Raw genomic sequence first — 23126 nt, forward strand, 5'->3', positions numbered from 1 at the left:
ACATGTCTGCCAATTACATATTACCATCCTCTTCAACTGTCGGCTGTCTCTGTCAGTCAATAGACGAGATCGGCTCAAATGGTTCAAATGGCTCTGAGCACTATGGGACTTAACATCTGTGGTCATAAGTCCCCTAGTACTTAGAACTACTTAATCCTAACTTACCTAAGGACATTACACACATCCATGCCCGAGGCGGGATTCGAACCTGCGACCGTAGCAGCAGCGCGGTTCCGGACTGAAGCGCAGAGAACCGCTCGGCCACTACGGCCGACACGAGATCGGCCTGTACGCTTTGGTGCTGTACGTGTCCCTTCACGTTTCCACTTCACAATCACTTCGGAAACAGTGGACCTAGGGATGTTTAGAAGTGCGGAAATCTCGCGTACAGACTTATGACACAAGTGACACCCAATCACTTGACCATGTTCGAAGTCCGTGAGTTCCGCGGAGCGCCAAATTCTGCTCCATCACGATGTCTAAGAACAACTGTGGTCGCTGATATGGATTATCTGGCAGTAGGTGACAGCACAATGCACCTAATATGAGAAACGTATGTTTTTGGGGGTGTCCGGATACTTTTGATCACATAGTGTAGTTACGTTACCCACCGCCATTCTGATATAGACAGTAGTTACAGTTATGCCTTTCTGCGTCAGTTCGTTGATAATTACAATCAATTTTTTTCCCGAAAACGTAGCGATTCTCGGCTAGGTTGGGACTCAATAGCTTAAAATGCTGTGAGTGAAACGAGCAGCAATCAGATTAAATTCATGAGATTGTGATACTAACCCACCGCCATCCTCACCCCGAAACGTAGGTCGTGATGGCATTGATCCGTAGTTTAGCCGGAGACTAGGTTAGACATGTTGTAATAATTTGGTTGGAGTTGGCAAACACAATGCATGTGAACTCCGAATAAACAGTTTTGCTAACCGATGTGTAGTGCAGCTCGAGGTCAACGTTCGTCGTTTCACTCAAATACTTGTATATCATACTTCTGAATTTGTATTTACGAAGCGTAGGAAATTACAAACGAATAACGTGACTGGCTACACCCATCCGACTCGTAATTCGTCGTGTTTCCTTCCCAGCATACATCACGCGAAGCGTAACCAACAGCAACACGCAACAGCGGACACTGTAAGAACTCTTTCACCGGAGAGTCTCTCAGTGCAATCCGTTGTGTAGTTTCACTCTTATAAATTTCTTTGTGTTGAAGCGCGGAAACGCCTTTTTTGTGGTTCAGTTTCTGATTGTTCTGATCCATCAGTTCGCGCAATTTTGCACTTCATTATCTCGTAATTTTTGAATAGCATAAATACGTGATAAAATAGAAAATAGCGCAAATCATTTGCCTCTAAAAACCAAAGAGAGGCTATGGAAGAACCCAAAAGGTGACAAAAAAATGCTCGTCCAAACATATTAAAATTAGGCACTGCAATACAGTAGTAAAACAGTCCTGTACGCCAGTGAAACCCTGACAGTCCACATAAAAGGTGACCTAGAAAAGGTATTAAAGGAAGAACGTAAAATCATCAGAAAAATACTAGGACCAAAGAAATCAGAAGAGGGCTATAGACTAAAATCTCGTCAAACAACTAAGAAATTGGAAAATTTTGGAAATTTGTGGTAAGGTCTATGGGACCAAACTGCTGATGTCATCGGTCCCTAGATTTACACACTAGTTAATCAGAAAGTTGACAGATAGGAAGTTGAGTCAGAGAACGAAGCTCCGAAGAAAGCAGAAACAAATTGTACAGAGGAAAGTAAGAGAGCCCAGGCAGAAAAAATGAGTGCAGTGCCGACAAAAATGAAAAAGAATCAAGATGATTTGCGTGATCCAACAGGGTCTAATCGCACATAATAACATAATAATAATAATAATAGAAAAGAATAATAATAGAAAAGAATAGGCCTCCGGTATGTTCTGCCAGTCGTAAAAGGCGACGAAAAGAACAAACCACTAATAGGGCTAACCCCCCTTTTAGTGTAATTAGTTGGTTCAGGACAGAACTAAAGAAGCCTCGGACAAGCGCCGTCATGGTCGGGGACGACGCTTGAATCCTATGCCCGCCCACAATGGTAACGACACTGCTAGCCAACTGGAAAATGATTTAAATCCAAATAGAGGTGTTTTGCGGGATATGCTTCCTGCAACCACCCTAGAAGGAAAACAAAGACAGAGGATGAGATGGTCAGATGAAATTAATCGACACCTCATGTTCTGTTATTACCAAGCAACAAACCTAGGAACCAACACAACTGGATACAGATCACAAGTATACACAACATTTATTACCAGATACCCAGAATTAAAATTTTTAACAGAACAACGACTAGCTGATCAGATCCGTGTAATAATAAAAAATAACAGGATACCCCAGTCAGAATTAGAAAACATCAAACAACAAGTACAACAAATACTGGAACAAAATAATGTGCAATCAGAAGAAGAAGAAAATACAGTAATGGACCCAAACATCCCAGAGCAAACAAACAAAGAACAACACGCACCAATTAAACAATCAGAGGAAAACGAAATCTTAAGACAGCCACCAGAACAAGCACAAATAGAACACGAAGTGACACAGATGTTAGATATAGAAGAAAAATTTCAGCTAACATATATAGAATACAAAGACACAAATACAGACATTAGACCATTCTTGCATAGACCACCAAATAACCCACAAGTCGAAACAACAATAAAAACTATCAACACAATCATACACAACAAAATAAATGAAAACACAAATATGGAAGAGTTACAACTACTGGTTTATATAGGAGCACTCACTACACTAAATATACACACTAGGCAGAGATCAGAACCAACCAACACACAGAAGAAACCCACAAAACCAGCATGGCAACACAGGCTACAGATCAAAATAGAAAAACTGAGAAAAGACATCGGACAGCTAATACAATTTATAAGAAATGAAATCTCGGAAAAAAAACGAAAAAGGTTAGGTAAAATCTCACAACAAGAAGCGACAGAGCAATTAGACGAAAAGAAGCATAAATTACAAGCATTAGCCAAACGACTCAGAAGATACAAAAAAAGTGACAATAGAGGGAAGCAAAACCAAACATTCAACACAAACCAAAAGAAATTTTACCGAACAATAGATAACACACACATTAAAGTAAACAATCCACCAAACATAACAGACATGGAACACTTCTGGAGCAACATATGGTCAAACCCAGTACAACATAACAGGCATGCACGGTGGATACAAGCAGAAACACACATACAAGATGATACCACAAATGCCTGAAGTGATAATTTTGCAACATGAAGTCACCCAACCAATTAATTCCACTCACAATTGGAAAGCCCCTGGAAATGATAAAATAGCAAATTTCTGGTTAAAGTAGTTCACCTCAACACATTCACATCTAACTAAATTATTTAACAGTTACATTGCAGACCCATACACATTCCCTGATACACTTACACACGGAATAACATATCTGAAACCTAAAGATCAAGCAGACACAGCGAACCCAGCTAAATATCGCCCCATAACATGCCTACCAACAATATACAAAATATTAACTTCAGTCATTAAACAGAAATTAATGACACATACAACACAGAACAAATTTATAAATGAAGAACAAAAAGACTGCTGCAAAGGAGCACGAGGATGTAAAGAGCAACTGATAATAGATGCAGAGGTGACATATCAAGCTAAAACTAAACAAAGGTCGCTACACTATGCATACATTGATTACCAAAAAGCTTTTGATAGTGTACTCCACTCATGGTTACTACAAATATTGGAAATATACAAAGTAGATCCTAAATTGATACAGTTCCTAAACATATTAATGAAAAACTGGAAAACCACACTTAATATCCAAACAAATTCTAATAATATCACATCACAGCCAATACAGATAAGGCGTGGAATATACCAAGGAGACTCATTAAGTCCTTTCTGGTTCTGCCTTGCTCTGAACCCACTATCCAACATGCTAAATAATACAAATTATGGATACAATATTACTGGAACATACCCACTTAAAATCACACATCTGCTATACATGGATGATCTAAAACTACTGGCAGCAACAAATCAACAACTCAACCAACTACTAAAGATAACAGAAGTATTCAGCGATGATATAAATATGGCTTTTGGAACAGACAAATGTAAGAAAAATAGCATAGTCAAGGGAAAACACACTAAACAAGAAGATTATATATTGAATAACCACAGTGACTCCATTGAAGCGATGGAAAAAACAGATGTCTATAAATAACTAGGATACAGACAAAAAATAGGAATAGATAATACGAATATTAAAGAAAAACTAAAAGAAAAATAAAGACAAAGACTAACAAAAATACTGAAAACAGAATTGACAGCAAGAAACAAGACAAAAGCCATAAATACTTATGCTATACCAATATTGACCTATTCATTTGGGGTAGTGAAATGGAGTAACACAGACCTAGAAGCACTCAATACACTTACACGTTCACAATGCCACAAATATAGAATACATCACATACATTCAGCAACAGAAAGTTTCACATTAAGCAGAAAGGAAGGAGGAAGGGGATTTATCGACATAAAAAATCCTACATTATGGACAGGTAGACAATTTAAGAAAATTCTTTCTAGAACGAGCAGAAACTAGCAAAATACACAAAGCAATCACTCATATAAATACATCGGCTACACCACTACAATTTCATAACCACTTCTACAACCCTTTAGATCACATAACATTAACAGACACGAAGAAAGTAAATTGGAAAACGAAAACACTACATGGCAAGCACCCGTATCATCTAACACAGCCACACATCGATCAAGACGCATCCAACACATGGCTAAGAAAAGGCAACATATACAGTGAGACGGAAGGATTCATGATTGCAATACAGGATCAAACAATAAACACCAGATATTACAGCAAGCATATTATTAAAGATCCCAATACCACAACAGATAAATGCAGACTTTGCAAACAACAAATAGAAACAGTAGAACACATCACATGCGGATGTACAATACTAGCAAATACAGAGTACCCCAGAAGACATGACAATGTAGCAAAAATAATACATCAACAGCTTGCCTTACAACATAAACTTATAAAACAACATGTTCCCACATACAAGTATGCACCACAAAATGTACTGGAGAACGATGAATACAAATTATACTGGAACAGAACCATTATAACAGATAAAACACCACCACATAACAAACCTGACATCATACTCACCAATTAAAAGAAGAAATTAACACAACTAATCGAAATATCCATACCCAATACAAAAAATATACAAAAGAAAACAGGAGAAAAAATTGAAAAATACATCCAACTGGCTGAGGAAGTCAAGAACATGTGGCATCAGGATAAAGTTGACATTATACCAATTATACTATCAACTACAGGAGTCATACCATACAATATCCACCAGTACATCAATGCAATACAGCTACATCCAAACTTATGTATACAACTACAGAAATCTGTAATTATTGACACTTGTTAAATTACCCGAAAGTTCCTAAATGCAATGTAACATATACCGTACAGTTAAAAGGAAGTCACACTTGATCAAGGTCCGCGTCACCTTCCATTTTTAACCAGACATAACGTCTGAGACAAGAAACAAATAATAATAATAATAATAATAATAATAATAATAACAAATAGTTTAATAAAGCTGCAGCACGTTGTCAGTACCCATGGTATTTTTGTTTAAAAATGGATTAAAATGTCTTGACCGCAGTAAAACATGTACTTGCAATGGTAACCGATTTTGGGCGGAATGTGACCATCTTCATACAATCATACGGGAACTGCAGTGGGGGCCAAGACACCTCCGTTCACCGCCGCCGCCTACCTTCATGGTACAATAGGTCTGAAGATATCCACGTTCTGACAGAAACCTGTTAATACTGCAATAAATATTATATTGCGATCAATACTGTTTTTAATCAATGTTAAAGCATTTTAGCTAGACCGCTGATTTTCTCCACGACATATGTTCCAAAAAATTAATGGTATTTTGCATTTGCACGGTCCGGCCGTGCACTCTCAACAGCAAGTAATCTTCATTCATAATACAAAGTTAGTCATTTCAGGAGTCAGTTATCATCTAGTGTTGCTTGTGGCTTGCGACGGAGTATTTGTAAATATGGTTCTCGGGCGAGACTTCGGGTGCTGTTGCGAATATTCAACAAAATCTCTTGTTCGCTGCACCTGAAGATGCCGGTCAGTTGCACTGACGAAATATTGTTGAATGTGCACAGCGACATCCGACGTGTCGCCCGAGATATCATTTTGTCAACATACAGATTTACTGCTTATCAACGGATCTGACAGTGCTCCAGCACCAGGCTGCAATATATTGTTTCCTCTCATCTACGTAAACACACAGAACAACGTAAACACAACTCTGTAAAAAAAAAAAATGGTTCAAATGGCTCTGAGCACTATGGGACTTAACATCTGAGGTCATCAGTCCCCTAGAACTTAGAACTACTTAAACCTAACTAACCTAAAGTCATCACACATATCCATGCCCGAGGCAGGATTCGAACCTGCGTCCGTAGCGGTCGCGCGATTCCAGACTGTAGCGCCTAGAACCGCTCGGCCACCACGGCCGGCACAACTCTGTAAGCACCCAACAGTCGCTCACAGTACAAGTTGCATATTTCGCATCTGTGTTGAAGGAAGAAGACGCCTGACCTCATTATCTTAGCATATCACACGAACACTCACGAAAATGAGTCACAACAATCAAGTTGGAACTAATCAGGGTGCACAAATTATTTACTGCAGACAGAACCTCGCCATTTCGGAGTAACAGAAAATGGTAAGAAACTAGGTTAAGTGTCTTATGCGGTATTCACTAATGTGGACTCAGTTTATCTATATTATTGATAGTTTCGGAGTACCTACAGAGAATCGAATTAGTGGACGATTGTATACCCAGCATTATCTCAGTGCGCTATTCTGTGTAGCGAAGGTGGGACTCCAGTAGTATTGTCAGTCCATACCTATCGATGACATTAGTTACTTCACTATGTGCTGCGAATTTTTTGAACCTTCGTCATTTGGTTGATGAGGAAACACTCGTTGTCAGCATCATGATGGAAATTTCCCGGTAATAGTCTGGTCCATTCATATTCAAATGTCTCCTTGGTGCTATTGAAAAGACGAATTACAGGTTTATGTCCGTGGAATGATAGGACATCAAGTAAGCAAGCCTTGAATAATCGATATGGAAGTTCTCCGTGTGCATTTAATCTGATTTTTGGTGAAAATTCCGCATCCGTAGCTGATGGCCAGCGTAGTTGGTTGCCCTACAGAGGACGCAGGTTCGATTTTCGATACTGGCAAGGATTCTTCCTTGGTGGGGGGGACTAGTACGGGGTGCACTCCTCCTCGTGATGTCAACTGCAGAGTTACTTCACCGAATAGTAGTGGCCCAGGAGTGTGGTATACTCACCACATACCCGTCCATATAGAATCCGCATAATGCCGCGAGACAGAAGATGGCATGGTGGGCGTTGACATCCGGTGCACCGTTACGCCCTGCACGAGGTCTTTTTAAGGAAAGAGGAGTAGCGCAGAGATTAAATGGAAATAGCTTTTTCCAATGTTCCTTCTGTGAATGGAGTCTCTTATAAAGTTAACAAATGTCGCAGCTAACCAAATTTAGGTGAACTAACTGCTTAGGATCTCCCTATTTTGCCGGCCGGTGTGGCCGAGCGGTTCTAGGCGCTTCGGTCTGGAACCGCGCGACCGCTACGGTCGCAGGTTCGAATCCTGCCTCGGGCATGGATGTGTGTGATGTCCTTAGGTTAGTTAGGTTTAAGTAGTTCTAAGTTCTAGGGGACTAATGAACTCAGATGTTAAGTCCCATAGTGCTCAGAGCCATTTGAACCATTTTTGAATCTCCCTATTTTGAAGTCCACAGAACTCCAGTTTTACAGAAAACTGACGCTCTGCTACCACTTGCATTGTACTCCCCTGCAGTCATGGTGCATCAATCGCTGGAGGGAAGAGTAAAGGCCCCAGTAAACGAGCAAACTTATTTGCCAAATTCGCTATTTGCTATCCACGGTTTTGTCAATTAAGCTCACAGACGTACCAACCAAGACATCAAATTTAATCTCACTCTTAAAGCAGATGTCACGTTGTCAGTATCGTATCACGAAATATTTTGACTCTAGTAGGTAATGTAAGAGGTGCAATGCAGGATAAAAACTTCAAATCTTCCATATCCGTTCCAGTTGCCAAATATATCAAAACTACAGACAGTAGTCCGGCAAAAAACTGATTATTGCTTGACATACGCATACGTAAAAGGTAAGACTTTTGTCACATCACCCGTCAGTCTAAATTTACCTCAGACTCAGACAGTGTTGGAAAAAACATCAAACAAGTAGCACACTGCCAAATAATTTGACAGACACGTGAAGTTTATTTGGTAGTCTGCGGAGACCATAACCGACCAGTTACACAGCCACGGATAGTGCTTGGCAGTGTTAAAGACGAAGATAAGCAGAAAGCAGCAACGCGAGAAGCGCAGCCGAGGAGGAAGTCGATGACTCCTAGACGTGGGAAGGCGAGGCCCAGGATGTTGCAGGTGTCGTTTCCTGTTCCACGCGTCGGCCATTATGGTTGCGAGTACGCACGCCGCCTGCTTCTCTCCTAGGACACCGTCGCCAATACTTCTTTGCCCTTTAAAATCGCGCCAGCGTGTGGTTTTATAAATAAACAGTAGCATCAAACAGCGCTTGCAAAAACTTTTGTATGGAAGACGCCCTTCTTCACTATTGGGGTCATTAAACAATGAGAAAAAATAGACACTATGTATGTTAGTTTCAACTTAAATGTGATACAAACTTTAAAGATGATTCTCACAAATTTCCACTGAGTACTCGATAACTAAACGTACAATTAACTGAAGTTAATTTCTTAGGCAGATCAAAGCTGTGTGCTGAACCTGCACTCAGACCCGGACGCCTGATCGTTTTGGCCAATACTCTTACCGAATGAGCTACATTCTTCTCTTTTAACTAAAAATTATTTAATGTGCTGAAAAACAACAAAATTCAATCTGAAAAAAAAAAATTATACATAGCTTAACCAGTATCATCACATTCTTTAAATTATTTAGATTAGCAAGGAATTAATTAATAGTAAAAGAGAAGATAAGAGTAAATACATTTCGTATATACAACAAAACTCTTAAAAAAAAAATAAATAAAACACACAGCGTAATTGATTTTAACTTCTTGCTGCAGAGTTTTTCTGTACTATTCTTCTATATTTTTTAGCTGCTTTTGTAAGTAAATTAGAGAAATTAAACTGAACTGCGGCAACTGCATCGAAAGATGTTTTTTCTTTCCTAAAACAAGTATTTCACTTGTATAACAATAAAGTGAATATACAATAAGTTCGTTAATGAAGTGAACGATTTGTTCAAATTTATTGTAGATGAAAGTGATTTGTCCAGATTTTTGTTAAATTCCATACATAATAAAATTAGACACGAAATTAAAAACACATTTTCTTCGCTTTCGCTTAAAAAAGAAACCAAGATTACACCGAATAATATTTTGTCTCTATTGCATGCTCATAACTGATCTCCAAACATTCTCGATTTAAATTCTATTTTCTTTGTAGCTTTCCATGATTTTCCCAAATATCTTGTACCGTCAGATGACTGTGTTTCTGGCTTGATTTCAATCGCTTCATCATCATTATTAATCTGTCTCGAGAATCAAACCCAGATAATTAGCGCTGACGGTCAATATATGACGCCTAGGTTTGATTTGAGGCTCCAATGTTGCAATCACTAAAAGCTGATAAATTAATATGTATCAGTACTCTTGAGTCTGGGAAGGTAAAAAGTCAAAGACCGGCAAGACAGGCAAAGATATTTGGTTTGGCGTCAGGGAAAAATGTACAATCTGGCCGCAAAACTTGGTCGACGTTTATCATGTTTGTGGCGGCTCTCGTCACGATACAAAGCGCTCTCTCTCTCTCTCTCTCTCTCTCTCTCTCTACCAATGCCAAATATTAATCGTTTCCACTTAAAGCCGAGGCGCTTAGTTTGATTTTGGCACTACTCACGGCCCGCCCTCACAGCCTTACTTCCGCCGATGCCTCTCCTACTTCCAAACGTCAGACGTTTTCAGGACTAGCACTCCTGGAAGAAACGATGTAGCAGAGAAATGGCTAAGCCACAGCCTACGGGACTGTTTCCAGAACACTTCGCTGCAGTGTGAAAGATTCATTCTCGTAACTTTAGTTATCTTTTGTTTATCATGTATTTGTATAACACCTACGTAATTAACAGAAGTATGAAAATAATATAGAAGTTGTAAAAGTAATGCGTACCCATTAGGAAAATGTATGAGGTAACAGTTTTCATCACAGGAAGTCACAAACGGGACGAATTAGTTTTCCGATACAAGATGTTGAATCTACTACTTCGACAGAAATAGTGTGTATTCGACTGATTACTACTGATGCTTAGTTTGTCACCTTCTCTTCTTTCCAGTGGCGTGCCGGAACATCTGCCAATAGATTTTTATATAAAGAGTTTCCAGTGATATGGAATTCTTCACATGTTTTCACAAACGTATCGGAACATCGAAGCAAGGTTTTCAGTAGGTGATGGCATTTTACTGCATTGTCAGTACTGGCAAATTTATTTACCGAGGTATTAAAACGCTGCGCCTTTTTCAAAACAACTGCTCAGTGACTTAAAAACGTTCAGTACGACTAGAAAGAAGAGCACGGTCGTATCACAAACATTTATGTTCGCAGTCACGCATTCACAAAATGACACCGACAATTACCATTCCACAAGGAATCACTTCCTTAACTCTTGTGCAGAAAAGGGTGCAGTATGCTGCTGCATCCATTTTCAGTATGCCACCACAAGAATTCAAAAATCTTAGCAGTAATCCACACTCTTTCAAATCTAAATCACTCATTCTATTCTGTAGAGGAGTCACTTGAAAAATTAAGCTGATTCTTGTTGTATTGTTGATTGCGTTTACTTAAACTTATGGCTTTACGTTTTTTGGGTTCATAAACATTTTATTTTATGTTATTACTTTTATGTAGTAATTTTATGTACTGACACGTTCCGAGACCTTGGAGATTTGCTCCTCAATTTGGTCCTACGGAACTAGATGTGTAAATAAATAAATAAATAAAGGTTATCTGCCTGTAGTTCGGCACGCTTCAGCTCACATATCGTAGTCCTACATCTTCCGGGCACGTCGTCATGTATGACGTCACTATACTCAGTTTTCTTATGGGCTATCAAATATCATTAAAATTACATCGTCCCATAAAAATTAAAGACAGTACCTTCAATACTCAGGCAGATAATTTGCGAGCATTAATCATACAGGCCAACACTATATTTTGTGTGTCATCCCGTGTAGGAAATCTGCGTACGTTGTTAAATTCATTTCTTGAGACACACTGTGGAAGTCTGCAGTACCCTGTTAGGAAAAATATTACCAGGTATTAATTTCCTGGGAGCTGGTCTGATTCTACGATTACCATTTCGTCTACTTCCACTGCCCAGAAATTTCAAACACCGGACTACGCGGTAACGCTGTCGCAGGCGTTCGGACTCGCAATATTTAGAGTTTACCGACGAGCTCCAGTGCAGGGTAATGATGGCATATGTGTTAGACGCTACTGTTATGACTTTCTCCTGGTAGCCTGTCTCGTTATACGGAAAAAGCCCTAAGTGTTGTGATAAAGGTGCCAACGTACATAATAGTTGAACTTGACTCTTAACGACGGAAATGAAATTGAATCAAATGAAATGATCGTGTGGCATTGATGTCCGGGAGGCCCCATCCGGGGAATTCCGGTCGCCGAGTTAGTCTTATTTCAGGTGGCGCCACAATGGGCGACTTGTGCTTCCGTGACGGTGATGGTGGTGATGGTGACGGGGAGGGGAAGGCGGAGGAGGAGGAAGACAATACAACACCCAGTCCACGAGCGTAGAAATCTCCAAGCCGGCCGGGAATCGAACACGGGCCCGCTGCATGGTTGGCAAACATGTTACCACTCTCCTAAGCAGGCGGACTCTTAACGACGGGGGAAGCTCAGAATAGTAATAGCTACGTCAGATGAATTAGAGCTCGATGAAGTGCCCCTTCTCTAGGCAATTCTACATGCCATATACCAACAGGAAAATACCCACGGACAAGTGGCAAGGAATGTGCGAGACGGGTAGAAATGCTTCATTGGTCTACACGTTCACTTCCATCGAATGTATCTGTAATGTGGTTAATTGGCAGCACTTCCGCTATGATCTTCCAGCAACCAGTTTTGATGCTTTTTGGGTTCTTATACAAATTCAGTGGAGGGAAATTCCTCGTGAATACATTCAGGACCTCATTGACTACATATCACGATGTTTACTAAATCTGATTGCAGTACATGGAGGTTTCACACGATACAGAATCCACAGTCAGAGCGTGTACAGTTTCGAAACTGTAATCGTTTGTGTATTGTCACGTATCTAGCCTCTAGAAAAGAAAATCATTTTCGTCACATGTATCGTCCACGGTGTTATAATTTCGACAAACGTGCTGTACACCACCATACCTGGGTATACGACATTTGTAGATTTGCTGCCGCACGGAGAAATGTTCAGACTGGCGCCGCCTTTCGTCCTTCCGTTATTTTATGGCAAACGCAGCCGCTGTCGAACGCGCGTAAAAGACAAGAAGTTGAGCATAGCACGTTAGTCATAGCGCCGTTGGTGATAACTTGTATCTGAGGAAAACTGGAATTCTAACTGATGATACGGTATGGAACACATGCAACATATAAGAAAAGAATTAGTGTTGTCATACGTGTCATACTTTAAATCAAAAGTGAGTAATTGCCGTCTGTCGCTCCGTAACTACCCACGCTGTCGGGCGAACGGGGCTGGAGCCGTACATCTACGAGGCAAGTTCTTGCACTGCAAGAAAGAGCAGTGGGAGGCCTCTGCTGCCGTCTTCACTACCTCCAGATACTCTATGGCCCGCAGCTGAATGACTGGGAATTATGTCGAATCACTAATACTATAGTTCAATTCTTTTATCTTGGCGGTTTGCGCATGCCCGCCCAGAAGCGGGAGATTGCTGCGTTGCCAGTTGTACGCGCCAAGAGTAGCAGCGCCACAGTATAGTGTACTTCGCAAACTTACGTTCAGGGGGGAGCGCGCAGGTTATGAAGTAAAGCCACCACGGCCGCATTAACCCTTTCGCTGCTACAGAGACGTGCTCCCCACATTCCGCGATGTGCGCGATTTTGTCATCATCGCACTGCTCGCCTCTGCAGACACGTGGTGTTTCGACTGCTTTGACACACTTTATCATTCGATTTTACAAAAACTATTTGGCCCAAAAATTTGATTTTTACACATCTTGACTGATACCTTCCCCCCATAAATGACTTAATTTTGTTTCGATGTTCAACGCAGTTATTGTGCAGCATTAGACGTAGTAAACCATTGCACGAAATTTTGAAGAGCTTGCAGAGGTAAGAGTCCATAGCGTATAGTTCCCGTATGGTCGATTTTAGTTGCCACTAGAAATTTCAAAAAATTACATTCAAACGAATAAAATTCATGAAGTAAGACACTTCGATATTGTTTTTATAATAAAGAAAATATTAACCACCAATCAAGGTTTGAACTCAGAACCTTTCACTCAGCAGCCATGCACTTTAACCATTACGCTAACGCAGTTCATCATTCAATATATTACCCGGAGACTTTAAAATATCGCGCAACAGAATATCGACAAACACTGTTGGTATGATTATGAATTACTCACGTTTCGTCGAAGTTCAATAGGAAATAAACAATTACCGCTGTTCTTTATTGCGAGAAAGCGGTTAGTGAGAATGATACAAACACCTTTTCTTGCTTTCGCCTTAATTAGGAGGCTCATTGCTTATTTGGTTTAATTAATTAATAGAATATGAAGCAATTGGTATAAAGAATGCTTTTTCCGAACTTTCTATAAAAAAAAGTCTGCTATCAAGACATTGCTTTTGTTCAATTACTTTATTTATGACTGAACATTTCTAAAACTGAAGAAACTCGTCCGTGCTCTGCACTGCAGTCGATCTCTGGCAACGTCGTTCTCTGTTCATTGGCTGACTGTGTTTTGTGACGTCAGATGCGCAGAACGAACCTAAAGTCGGCCGCCGTCATAAATGACGTGCACTTTAGTTCTCTAATTGTTACGGTACAGTAAAATGTTGAGGCCTAACACGAAAGACACTGTACGAAAGGGGTTGCGCTTGTGGAGAAAGTTAACACCAAATATAGGCGTTCCACACTTCAACGTAAGTGTCGGCTGTTTCTTCCTGTATACAGGGTGTTCCGAAATTCCTGTTACAAACTTCTAGAACTTGTAGAGGGGAGTGAGTACATAATATTTTGAATGGGAACCCTAATCCGGAAACGTACCGTTTCCATTCTACTACGGTTACAGTTCAAATGTTTAACTCATCCACTTCTGCTTGAGAAATTGAAATAGGCGTAACGTAGTACAATTACTAGGTAACAATTCGAAAGGAAACATAACGAAACACCTATTTATCACTTAAGCACACTTGTTTGTATTAACACTGGCGACTACCAACTTTGTTACAGACATTGTACCTGCGAAGCGTGTTCTGGTACACACTCACCATCCCACCTGGTGTCTCTTCAATCTCTAGTGCAGCGGCCAGAACTTGTGCCAGCAGATCTTCCTCTGTCTCTACAGGATTCTCGTAAATTAAACTTTGCATACGACCCCACAAGTAGTAATCCATAGGAGTTAAATCCGGCGATCGCGGTGGCCAAGTCGTTGGACCACGTCAGCCTATCCCTCTTTCACCATATCGCCTGCTGAGATGTCTCCCAACCGCACGTGAAAAGCGATATGGTGCACCATCATGCTGAAACCATACTTACTGAAGGACATTCAGTGGCACAGCTTTCAAGAACGGGTCCAATACGTTTTGCAGGTGGATCAAGTGTGCAGGACCAGTTAGCTTGAGTAGAAGAAAGTATGGCCAATCACATGACTGTTCAGAATACCTGCCCGCACGTAAATACCAAATCGATGCTGAAATCCCTGAAAATACGTGGCACCAGGGTTTTCGTCTACCCAGACATGACTGTTTCGCTAATTCAGAACACAGTCCGTCTATGAAATGAACTCTCTGTGGAAACAAGGGTGTGTCGTTGCAGCGATGCAGCAACCATGTGCAGTAGGCTACGCGTTGTAAAGAATCGGCTGGACTCACAGCGTATACCCCTTGTAAGTGGTAGGGATGCAATTGCTGCACACTCACAACGTCCCAGAGGCTACTGTGACTAACACCCATTGCACGCGCAGTTGTTTAAGAACTCGTTGAATGGTACTCTTCAACGCGATGCACTACATTTTCTTCAAATTCGGACGTGCGGCATTACCGTGGAGCACCACATTCCTGTCTCCTCGCGGTGAGGGTATCTGTTCCTCGGAGCCGCTGCGTAACTTCGGCAAAAAGTTTGTGCGATGGCGTGCTACGATGCGGAAAACGTTCGTGATACAGCCGAGTAGCAATTCTTCCGTTACTTCGAACCTCACCATACACAAGGAGCAGTCTGTGTGTTCCGGAAACGTGTAGCGAGTCGCGTTTGCTGTATCAGAGACGCACAGGCATTGAATAGGTCTCTCAGGAAGACAGACATTCACGTCAGGTGGCTGCATGACATAGTACACGTTATCCTATGCACCCTACTGCATAGCAGGACAAGCAACTCTGAGAATTTTCTTTCCCTCAGCAAACGGTACGTTTCCGGACATGGATTCCTATTCAAAATATTACGTACTCACTACCATCTAAAAGTCATAGAGATTTGTAACGGTGATTTCCGAACACGCCATAAACATCGGTGAAAAGTCAGTTTGAGGAAATTATGGGAAGCGGGAGGTAAAGGTAAATGTAAAGACAATGTTTTCCCTGAACTGCATCTGCGACTGGACCCGCTCGTATACCATAACACGCGGCGCGCTATTTTGCAAGACCGAGAGATGAACAAGATCCAGGTCGAATCCACGCGACTGGTCAATGATCGTTGGGCTGGTACACTGGCCATCCTTAATGTAGTTTTTAGGCGATTTTCACGCTCGTATTGGAAAATACTGAGCTAGTCACTATTCTCCGTCAGAGAAGATAACATACTCAAACAGTTAAATTGCTATAATATGCAAAGTTTGCACGATTCAGACGTTCTACGCACACGACTTCGCGCTAATAGGTTAAATGACGAGTGTGACGTCATTGTCACCCCACCACAGTTATACACACATCAAAAAAAGTTTTGCATCACCCCAGTTCCCAGAACACCTGAGGATTGAAGTTGACTGTGGATATTGTATCACAGACACAGCTCCTTTGACTGTTCAGAGATGTCACTAAACCCGCCAAAAGATGTAAACAACCATGCATGAGCAGCGCCTATTAGACGGAGGGTGTCCGACAGCCGATCAGTTCCAGTCATTCTACCAGGAAGAAGGTACACGGCTCGTGTTGTCTGTAGTTCAAACATGCCTAGATGGTCAATACCGCGGTTCGATCGCGTCCGCATTGTTACTTCGTGCCAGGAAGTACAACAAGGGGACTGTCCAGGCGTCTCCGAGTGAACCAAAGCGATGTTTTTCGGACATGGAGGAGATACAGAGAGACAGGAACTGTCGATGACATGCCTCGCTCAGGCCGCCCAAGGGCTACTACTGCAGTGAATGATCGCTACCTACGGATTATGGCTTTGAGGGACCCTGACAGCAAAGCCACCATGTTGGATAATGCTTTTCGTGCAGCCACAGAACTTTGTGGAATGACTCAAACTGTGCGCAATAGACTGCATGATGCGCAACTTTCCTCCCGACGTCCATGGCGAGGTCCATCTTTGCAACCACGACACCATGCAGCGCGGTACAGATGGGCCCAACAACATGCCGAATGGACCGCTCAGGATTGGCATCACCTTCTGTTCACCGCACAGTAACCCTGGGTTCGGTGAGGGGTGGGTGGACTGTTGTGGCCTGTTGCAGGGTTGTGAACCACCGAGGGCTACGGCGGGACGAAGCCTCTCCGTCGTTTCTAGGTCCCCGGTTTAATACACACATACATACTTGATTATAAATAAGTTAATTCGCCAGCAGTCCCGTGACGGTGTTTCACGCTTTCTTAATATCTGAAAAGTCCCATTTACAGGAAACCTCCTCATCTATTCGAAGCAGCCACAACAAACCGCGCGAACGGGGCGCTAGCGGGTAACGTAATCCCATAAACCGGTTGTTAGATGTATGAATAATTAAGGTCCTGTATAGTTCATATGAACTGTCTTAATCCAGAAACGAAGTAAGTCGATTTTCATGATCTTAAACCTCATTAATCGCTGGCTGTAGGATTAATATCGTAATGTATGTATTTAGCCTACAGTTTTCGCGAAACAGATATCTAGTACACCTCAGCGTAATGCGATCCACATAAATCTGCAAATTTTTTTTAAATGTTTATGCTCATCCGCTGCAGCGACATCTGTGCACCTTCCTCTTATGACCGGTGCCACGAAACTCTCAGTTTATTTCAATTTAAACATGTTCCTTTTAGACCATAGTGTGAGTAGGTAAGACTACATTAAGTCACAAAGTTTCCCATAATATAGTAAATAGACTGACATCTTTTTTTCTTCATTCCGTTTGCTTCGGATAGGAAGAGAACGTTACTTAGTTTCCTTTCCTTCCTTTTTATATGCTTCTGTACCGAAGTGTTTCACACTAGCTTCTAAACATAACAAACTTGTAGCAGACATAACTTGCTCAGTGAGAAATTATTTTGTCATATAACGTAAACGTAAAAAAAAAATCGATACCGACATCGGTATCGACCTACCGCCTTGTCGTCCTCCGCCAATGGTGTCATTGCATGCGGTGTCGAGAGGCATGGGGCCAGTAACACTGCTCTCCTAGCCGTTTGTTTTCGTGACCTGGAGCCGCTACTGGTCGGACATGTAGCCCCTCAATTGGCATCACGAGGCTGAGTACACCTTGTTCCAATCCTCCTCCCAAGGAAAAATTCCTGGTCGTACCGGAATCGAACCCAGGTCCTTCCCATGCCAGCCAGTTTTGCGCGCCCACTCAGCTACGGAGGCGGGCATTGCATCATTTGCAAATTGCACCCCAGCATGAAAAGTGACACAGCTTAAAATTGTAGTACTTGGGAAAACTCTCCTTAAAGGATTAATTCTATAAAACTTATAATGACGTAGTATAAGCTTCCTTAAAATTTCAAGTAAGTATTGATGACAGTAAATTACATTACATTTTTCGTGTACGTTGGGGCGCATCACACACATTTTTCATTGACATAAAGTAAAGATGCTGTTTTTAGACTTCTCACTTTACTTGCCAGGGTGAGACGTCCTAAAAACCAAAGAAATGCGTAATATGCAAAATATTCCGAACCGTTTTCTGTTGAAGTTCTATGGCCTTTCTAAAAACGTCATTCAAGAAATATTTGTTAAGTGCAGATTAAGGTGCGCAGAAAACATCAAATTATTATATATGGTTCTTCAAAAAGTAAATATAAAAATTTTTGTCAATAAGCAATTTTTTTCCTTCCTTCCAGGTGCGTAATGTGGTGACCATCATCCACAGTGGCAATGCAGGAAGGAAAAACTGTAAGTTACCTCGATTCAAATATATGTTCACAAACACTCCCGCCCCCCCCCCCCCCACACACACACACACAAAACCACTTGCGCCTCCCTCCCCCTCCGACCTCCTCTGCCTCTGCTCCTCCACGAGATTTGGAAACTCGAAGACCATCACAGAGAAAACTAGTAAAATTCTTACAGAAACATGGATTACAGAGAATATTCTACAGGAATATTCACCCTTTCCACAAAAAGGGCCCCAAGACTGACCCTAAGAACTACAGACGTATCTAGTTGTTATCAGTCACCAACAAAATTCTCTGAAAGGCATTACACAAGAGACGAGAACTGCAGACTAATACAAAAATAGGTGAATACCAAGCAGTGTTCAGAATAGAATGGTCCTGTATTCAACAGATTTGGAATCTGAGATCGCTCCTGAAGGTCAAACAAACGAGCAACACGATAGTCAAATCCGTGGACTTTAAGAAGGCCTACGACTCCGTAGAGAGGCAGACTGTCTTTGACACACTAGAAGACTATAGAATAGACAGAAAAATTAGGACACTTATACGACGAACATTCACAGACACCACATCCAGAATAAAATGTATTTCAGAAAGCTCAGACCAAATCGAGATACATACAGGGGTCAGAAAAGGAGATGCTCAGTCACCCTTTTATTCAACTTGGTCTTGGATAATATTATCAAACAATGGGAAGAAAAAGTAAAAGGGATTCAGCTAGGAAGAACATGTGCAAATAAGACGATCATAAAACACCTGGTATTTGCTGATGCCCTGGCAATAATCAGCAACAGTATACAAGAAGCACAAAAGGCACCGGAATACTCACATGAAATCTCTGCCACATCTGGTCTACAGGTGTCAAATGAGAAAACCCAATACATGGGAAGAAAGAACAACCACCACCAAGCCATGTACACTAAATACGAAAAGATTAAAAGAGTGGAAAAATTCAAGTATCTTGGGGAATATATACAAATAGGAGGATCAAATAGGCCTCTAACATAGAAAGAACACAAACTTCAGAAAGCGTGCAAACTGACTTACCACAGTAAACGAAATATTTCAAGTCAGGCTAAGGAAAGGCAATATATGCAGTGAGACGGAAGGATTCAAGATTGCAATACAGGATCAAACAATAAACACCAGATATTACAGCAAGCATATTATTAAAGATCCCAATACCACAACAGATAAATGCAGACTTTGCAAACAACAAATAGAAACAGTAGATCACATCACATGCGGATGTACAATACTAGCAAATACAGAATACCTCAGAAGACATGACAATGTAGCAAAAATAATACATCAACAGCTTGCCTTACAACATAAACTTATAAAACAACATGTTCCCACATACAAGTATGCACCACAAAATGTACTGGAGAACGATGAATACAAATTATACTGGAACAGAACCATTATAGCAGATAAAACAACACCACATAACAAACCTGACATCATACTCACCAATAAAAAGAAGAAATTAACACAACTAATCGAAATATCCATACCCAATACAAAAAATATACAAAAGAAAACAGGAGAAAAAATTGAAAAATATATCCAGCTGGCTGAGGAAGTCAAGGACATGTGGCATCAGGATAAAGTTGACATTATACCAATTATACTATCAACTACAGGAGTCATACCACACAATATCCACCAGTACATCAATGCAATACAGCTACATCCAAACTTAGCTATACAACTACGGAAATCTGTAATTATTGACACTTGTTCAATTACCCGAAAGTTCCTAAATGCAATGTAACATATCCCGTACAGTTAAAAGGAAGTCACGCTTGGTCAAGGTCCGCGTCCCTTCCCTTTTTAACCAGACATAACGTTTGAGACAAGAAAGAAATGATAATAATAAGAAATTACATTCTGAATATAAAAGGGTGATCAAAACTATCCATTTGAACTCCGCACAGTCCAGAATCGGTATGCCAATTAAGCAAAATCCCAAGGCTTTTTAAACGAAGCGTGAAAATCGCATGGGGTAGATCAGGACTATAGGGCGGGAGCTCCAGGGTCTCCCGCTGGAGATGGCTAACTTCTGCGTTACATTTGCGATATGGGGACGTGCGTTATCATCAAGCAGCAGCACCCCTTGCCACATAACGGTGGTTTTTGACCGACATGTTGCCGCGCGCACACACACACACACACACACACACACACACACACACACACACACACACTCTTCATTCTTCTGTGGATGTCTACCAGTGTTTTCCTTCGACGGCTAGGAAAAGAATAATAGCAAGTTAGCCCTGTTCGGGTGCATTTGGTAATAACGTCGCCATAGTTCACCTTTCTGCATTCATCCCACGCACGTCGGAAAGATGCGAATACCACACGAATCCCTTGCGTGCATGTCGGTGCTTCTATATCCACATCGGAGTCGTGCTACGTTGAATATACGCTACAGTAACGCTTTCGGAACATGTGAGGCAATACTGACCCTACGACTTATCTTAGAAGCTAGATTAAGGAAAGGCTAACCTACGTTTCTAGCATTTGTAGACTTAGAGAAAGCTTTTGACAATGTTGACTGCAATGCTCTCTGTCAAATTCTGAAGGTGGGAGGGGTAAAAAACAAGGAGCGAAACGCTATTTACAATTTGTACAGAAACCAGATGGCAGTTATAAGGGTCGAGGAACATGAAAGGGAAGCAGCGGTTGGGAAGGGAGTGAGACAGGGTTGTAACCTCTCCCCAGTGTTATTCAATCTGTATATTGAGCAAGCAGTGAAGGAAACAAAATTCGGAGTAGATATTAAAATCCATGGAGAAGAAATAAAAACTTTGAGGTTCGCCGATGACATTGTAATTCTGTCAGAGACAGCAAGGGACTTGGAAGAGCAATTGAACGGAATGGATAGTGTCTTGAAAGGAGGATTTAAGACGAACATCAACAAAAGCAAAACGAGGATAATGGAATGTAGTCGAACTAAATCAAGTGATGCTGAGGGAATTAGATTAGGAAATGGGACACTTAAAGTAGTAAAGAAGTTTTGCTATTTGGGGAGCAAAATAACTGATGATGGTCGAAGTAGAGAGGATATAAAATGTAAACTGGCAATGGCAAGGAAAGCGTTTCTGAAGAAGAGAAATTTGTTAACATCGAGTATAGATTTAAGTGTTAGGGAGTCGTTTCTGAAAGTATTTGTATGGAGTGTAGCCATGTATGGAAGTGAAACATGGACGATAAATAGTTTGGACAAGAAGAGAATAGAAGCTTTCGAAATGTGGTGCTACAGAAGAATGCTGAAGATTAGATGGGTAGATCACGTAACTTATGAGGAGGTATTGAATAGAATTGGGGAGAAGAGGAGTTAGTGGCAAAACTTGAATAGAAGAAGGGATCGGATGGTAGAACATGTCCTGAGGCATCAAGGGATCACCAATTTAGTACTGGAGGGCAGCGTGGAGGGTAGAAATCGTAGAGGGAGACCAAGAGATGAATACACTAAGCAGATTCAGAAGGATGTAGGTTGCAGTAGGTACTGGGAGATGAAGAAGCTTGCACAGGATAGAGTAGCATGGAGAGCTGCATCAAACCAGTCTCAGGACTGAAGACCACAACAACAACAACAACGCTTTCAGACGGAAACTTCTTGATCGCCCTCTTATATTTAATCTTCCTATTTTCTTCGGTTGAGTAAGAGAGAAAAAAAGTGATCGTGTCTTGTGTACATAAATTTTGTATTAAAAAAAGCTTTTATATTACACTGGCTCTGGGTGACGGAAACATTGGAAAGCAATTGGTCTCTGACTAGTGCACTTTACTAAACAGTTCCATCGTTTGCTGGACACAAAGCCCGATTTTCATTCTGTGTTTCCATGAAGAAAGTATGCATGAGAACCCACTGGAAGAAGTCAGATAAGCACGAGAGATTGGTTCATCGAGATGGATGATACGTGTGAGAAGGAAAGTACGGCATACATGGATGCAAAATACAAACAATTATCAAGCAGCCATGTGCATTCCTAATATCTGGCTCCCCGAGCTGCATTAAATAAACCTGAAATAGATTAAGTTACTTCGAATAAGAACCGAATACGGTACAATGATGCATGGCGTATTACCATTTAGAAGAGCGTGCTTGTGACAAAAGATAACAGATGCTTGCATTTTCGCGTTTCAAAGATGCACGTCAGAATTAAATTGTTGCTACCTGTGTGGCTACGTCTGTCATTGAATCAGCTCACTTAGTCACTACGCGGATAGGGAAAGACTTTGACCTTCTGAAGCAACGAATTTCTCGTTGAAAAGAAATTACGAAGCCATTGACAGCTTCTAATAGCTATTAATATTCTATGACAGGTACAATTTCATCTGAGGATCCAAACCATATC

The 23126-nt window shown here is 41.1% G+C and overlaps 1 protein-coding gene across 2 annotated transcripts in view; it reads left to right on the plus strand.

The window, feature by feature from the left end:
• The window catches only part of LOC126470317 (homeotic protein female sterile), a 568331-nt gene that overhangs the window by 151830 nt on the left and 393375 nt on the right, over positions 1-23126 (plus strand). Inside the window, exon 2 of one of the 2 annotated variants that reach the window (XM_050098094.1) lies at positions 18703-18754. The exons of the other annotated variant lie outside the window; for it this stretch is intronic. The gene's annotated coding sequence lies outside the window, so the exon portion shown is untranslated. The remainder of the gene's footprint in view (positions 1-18702; positions 18755-23126) is intronic. 2 annotated transcript variants of the gene reach the window in all.

Source organism: Schistocerca serialis, chromosome 3, assembly GCF_023864345.2.
Source record: "Schistocerca serialis cubense isolate TAMUIC-IGC-003099 chromosome 3, iqSchSeri2.2, whole genome shotgun sequence".
Taxonomy (NCBI): domain Eukaryota; kingdom Metazoa; phylum Arthropoda; class Insecta; order Orthoptera; family Acrididae; genus Schistocerca; species Schistocerca serialis.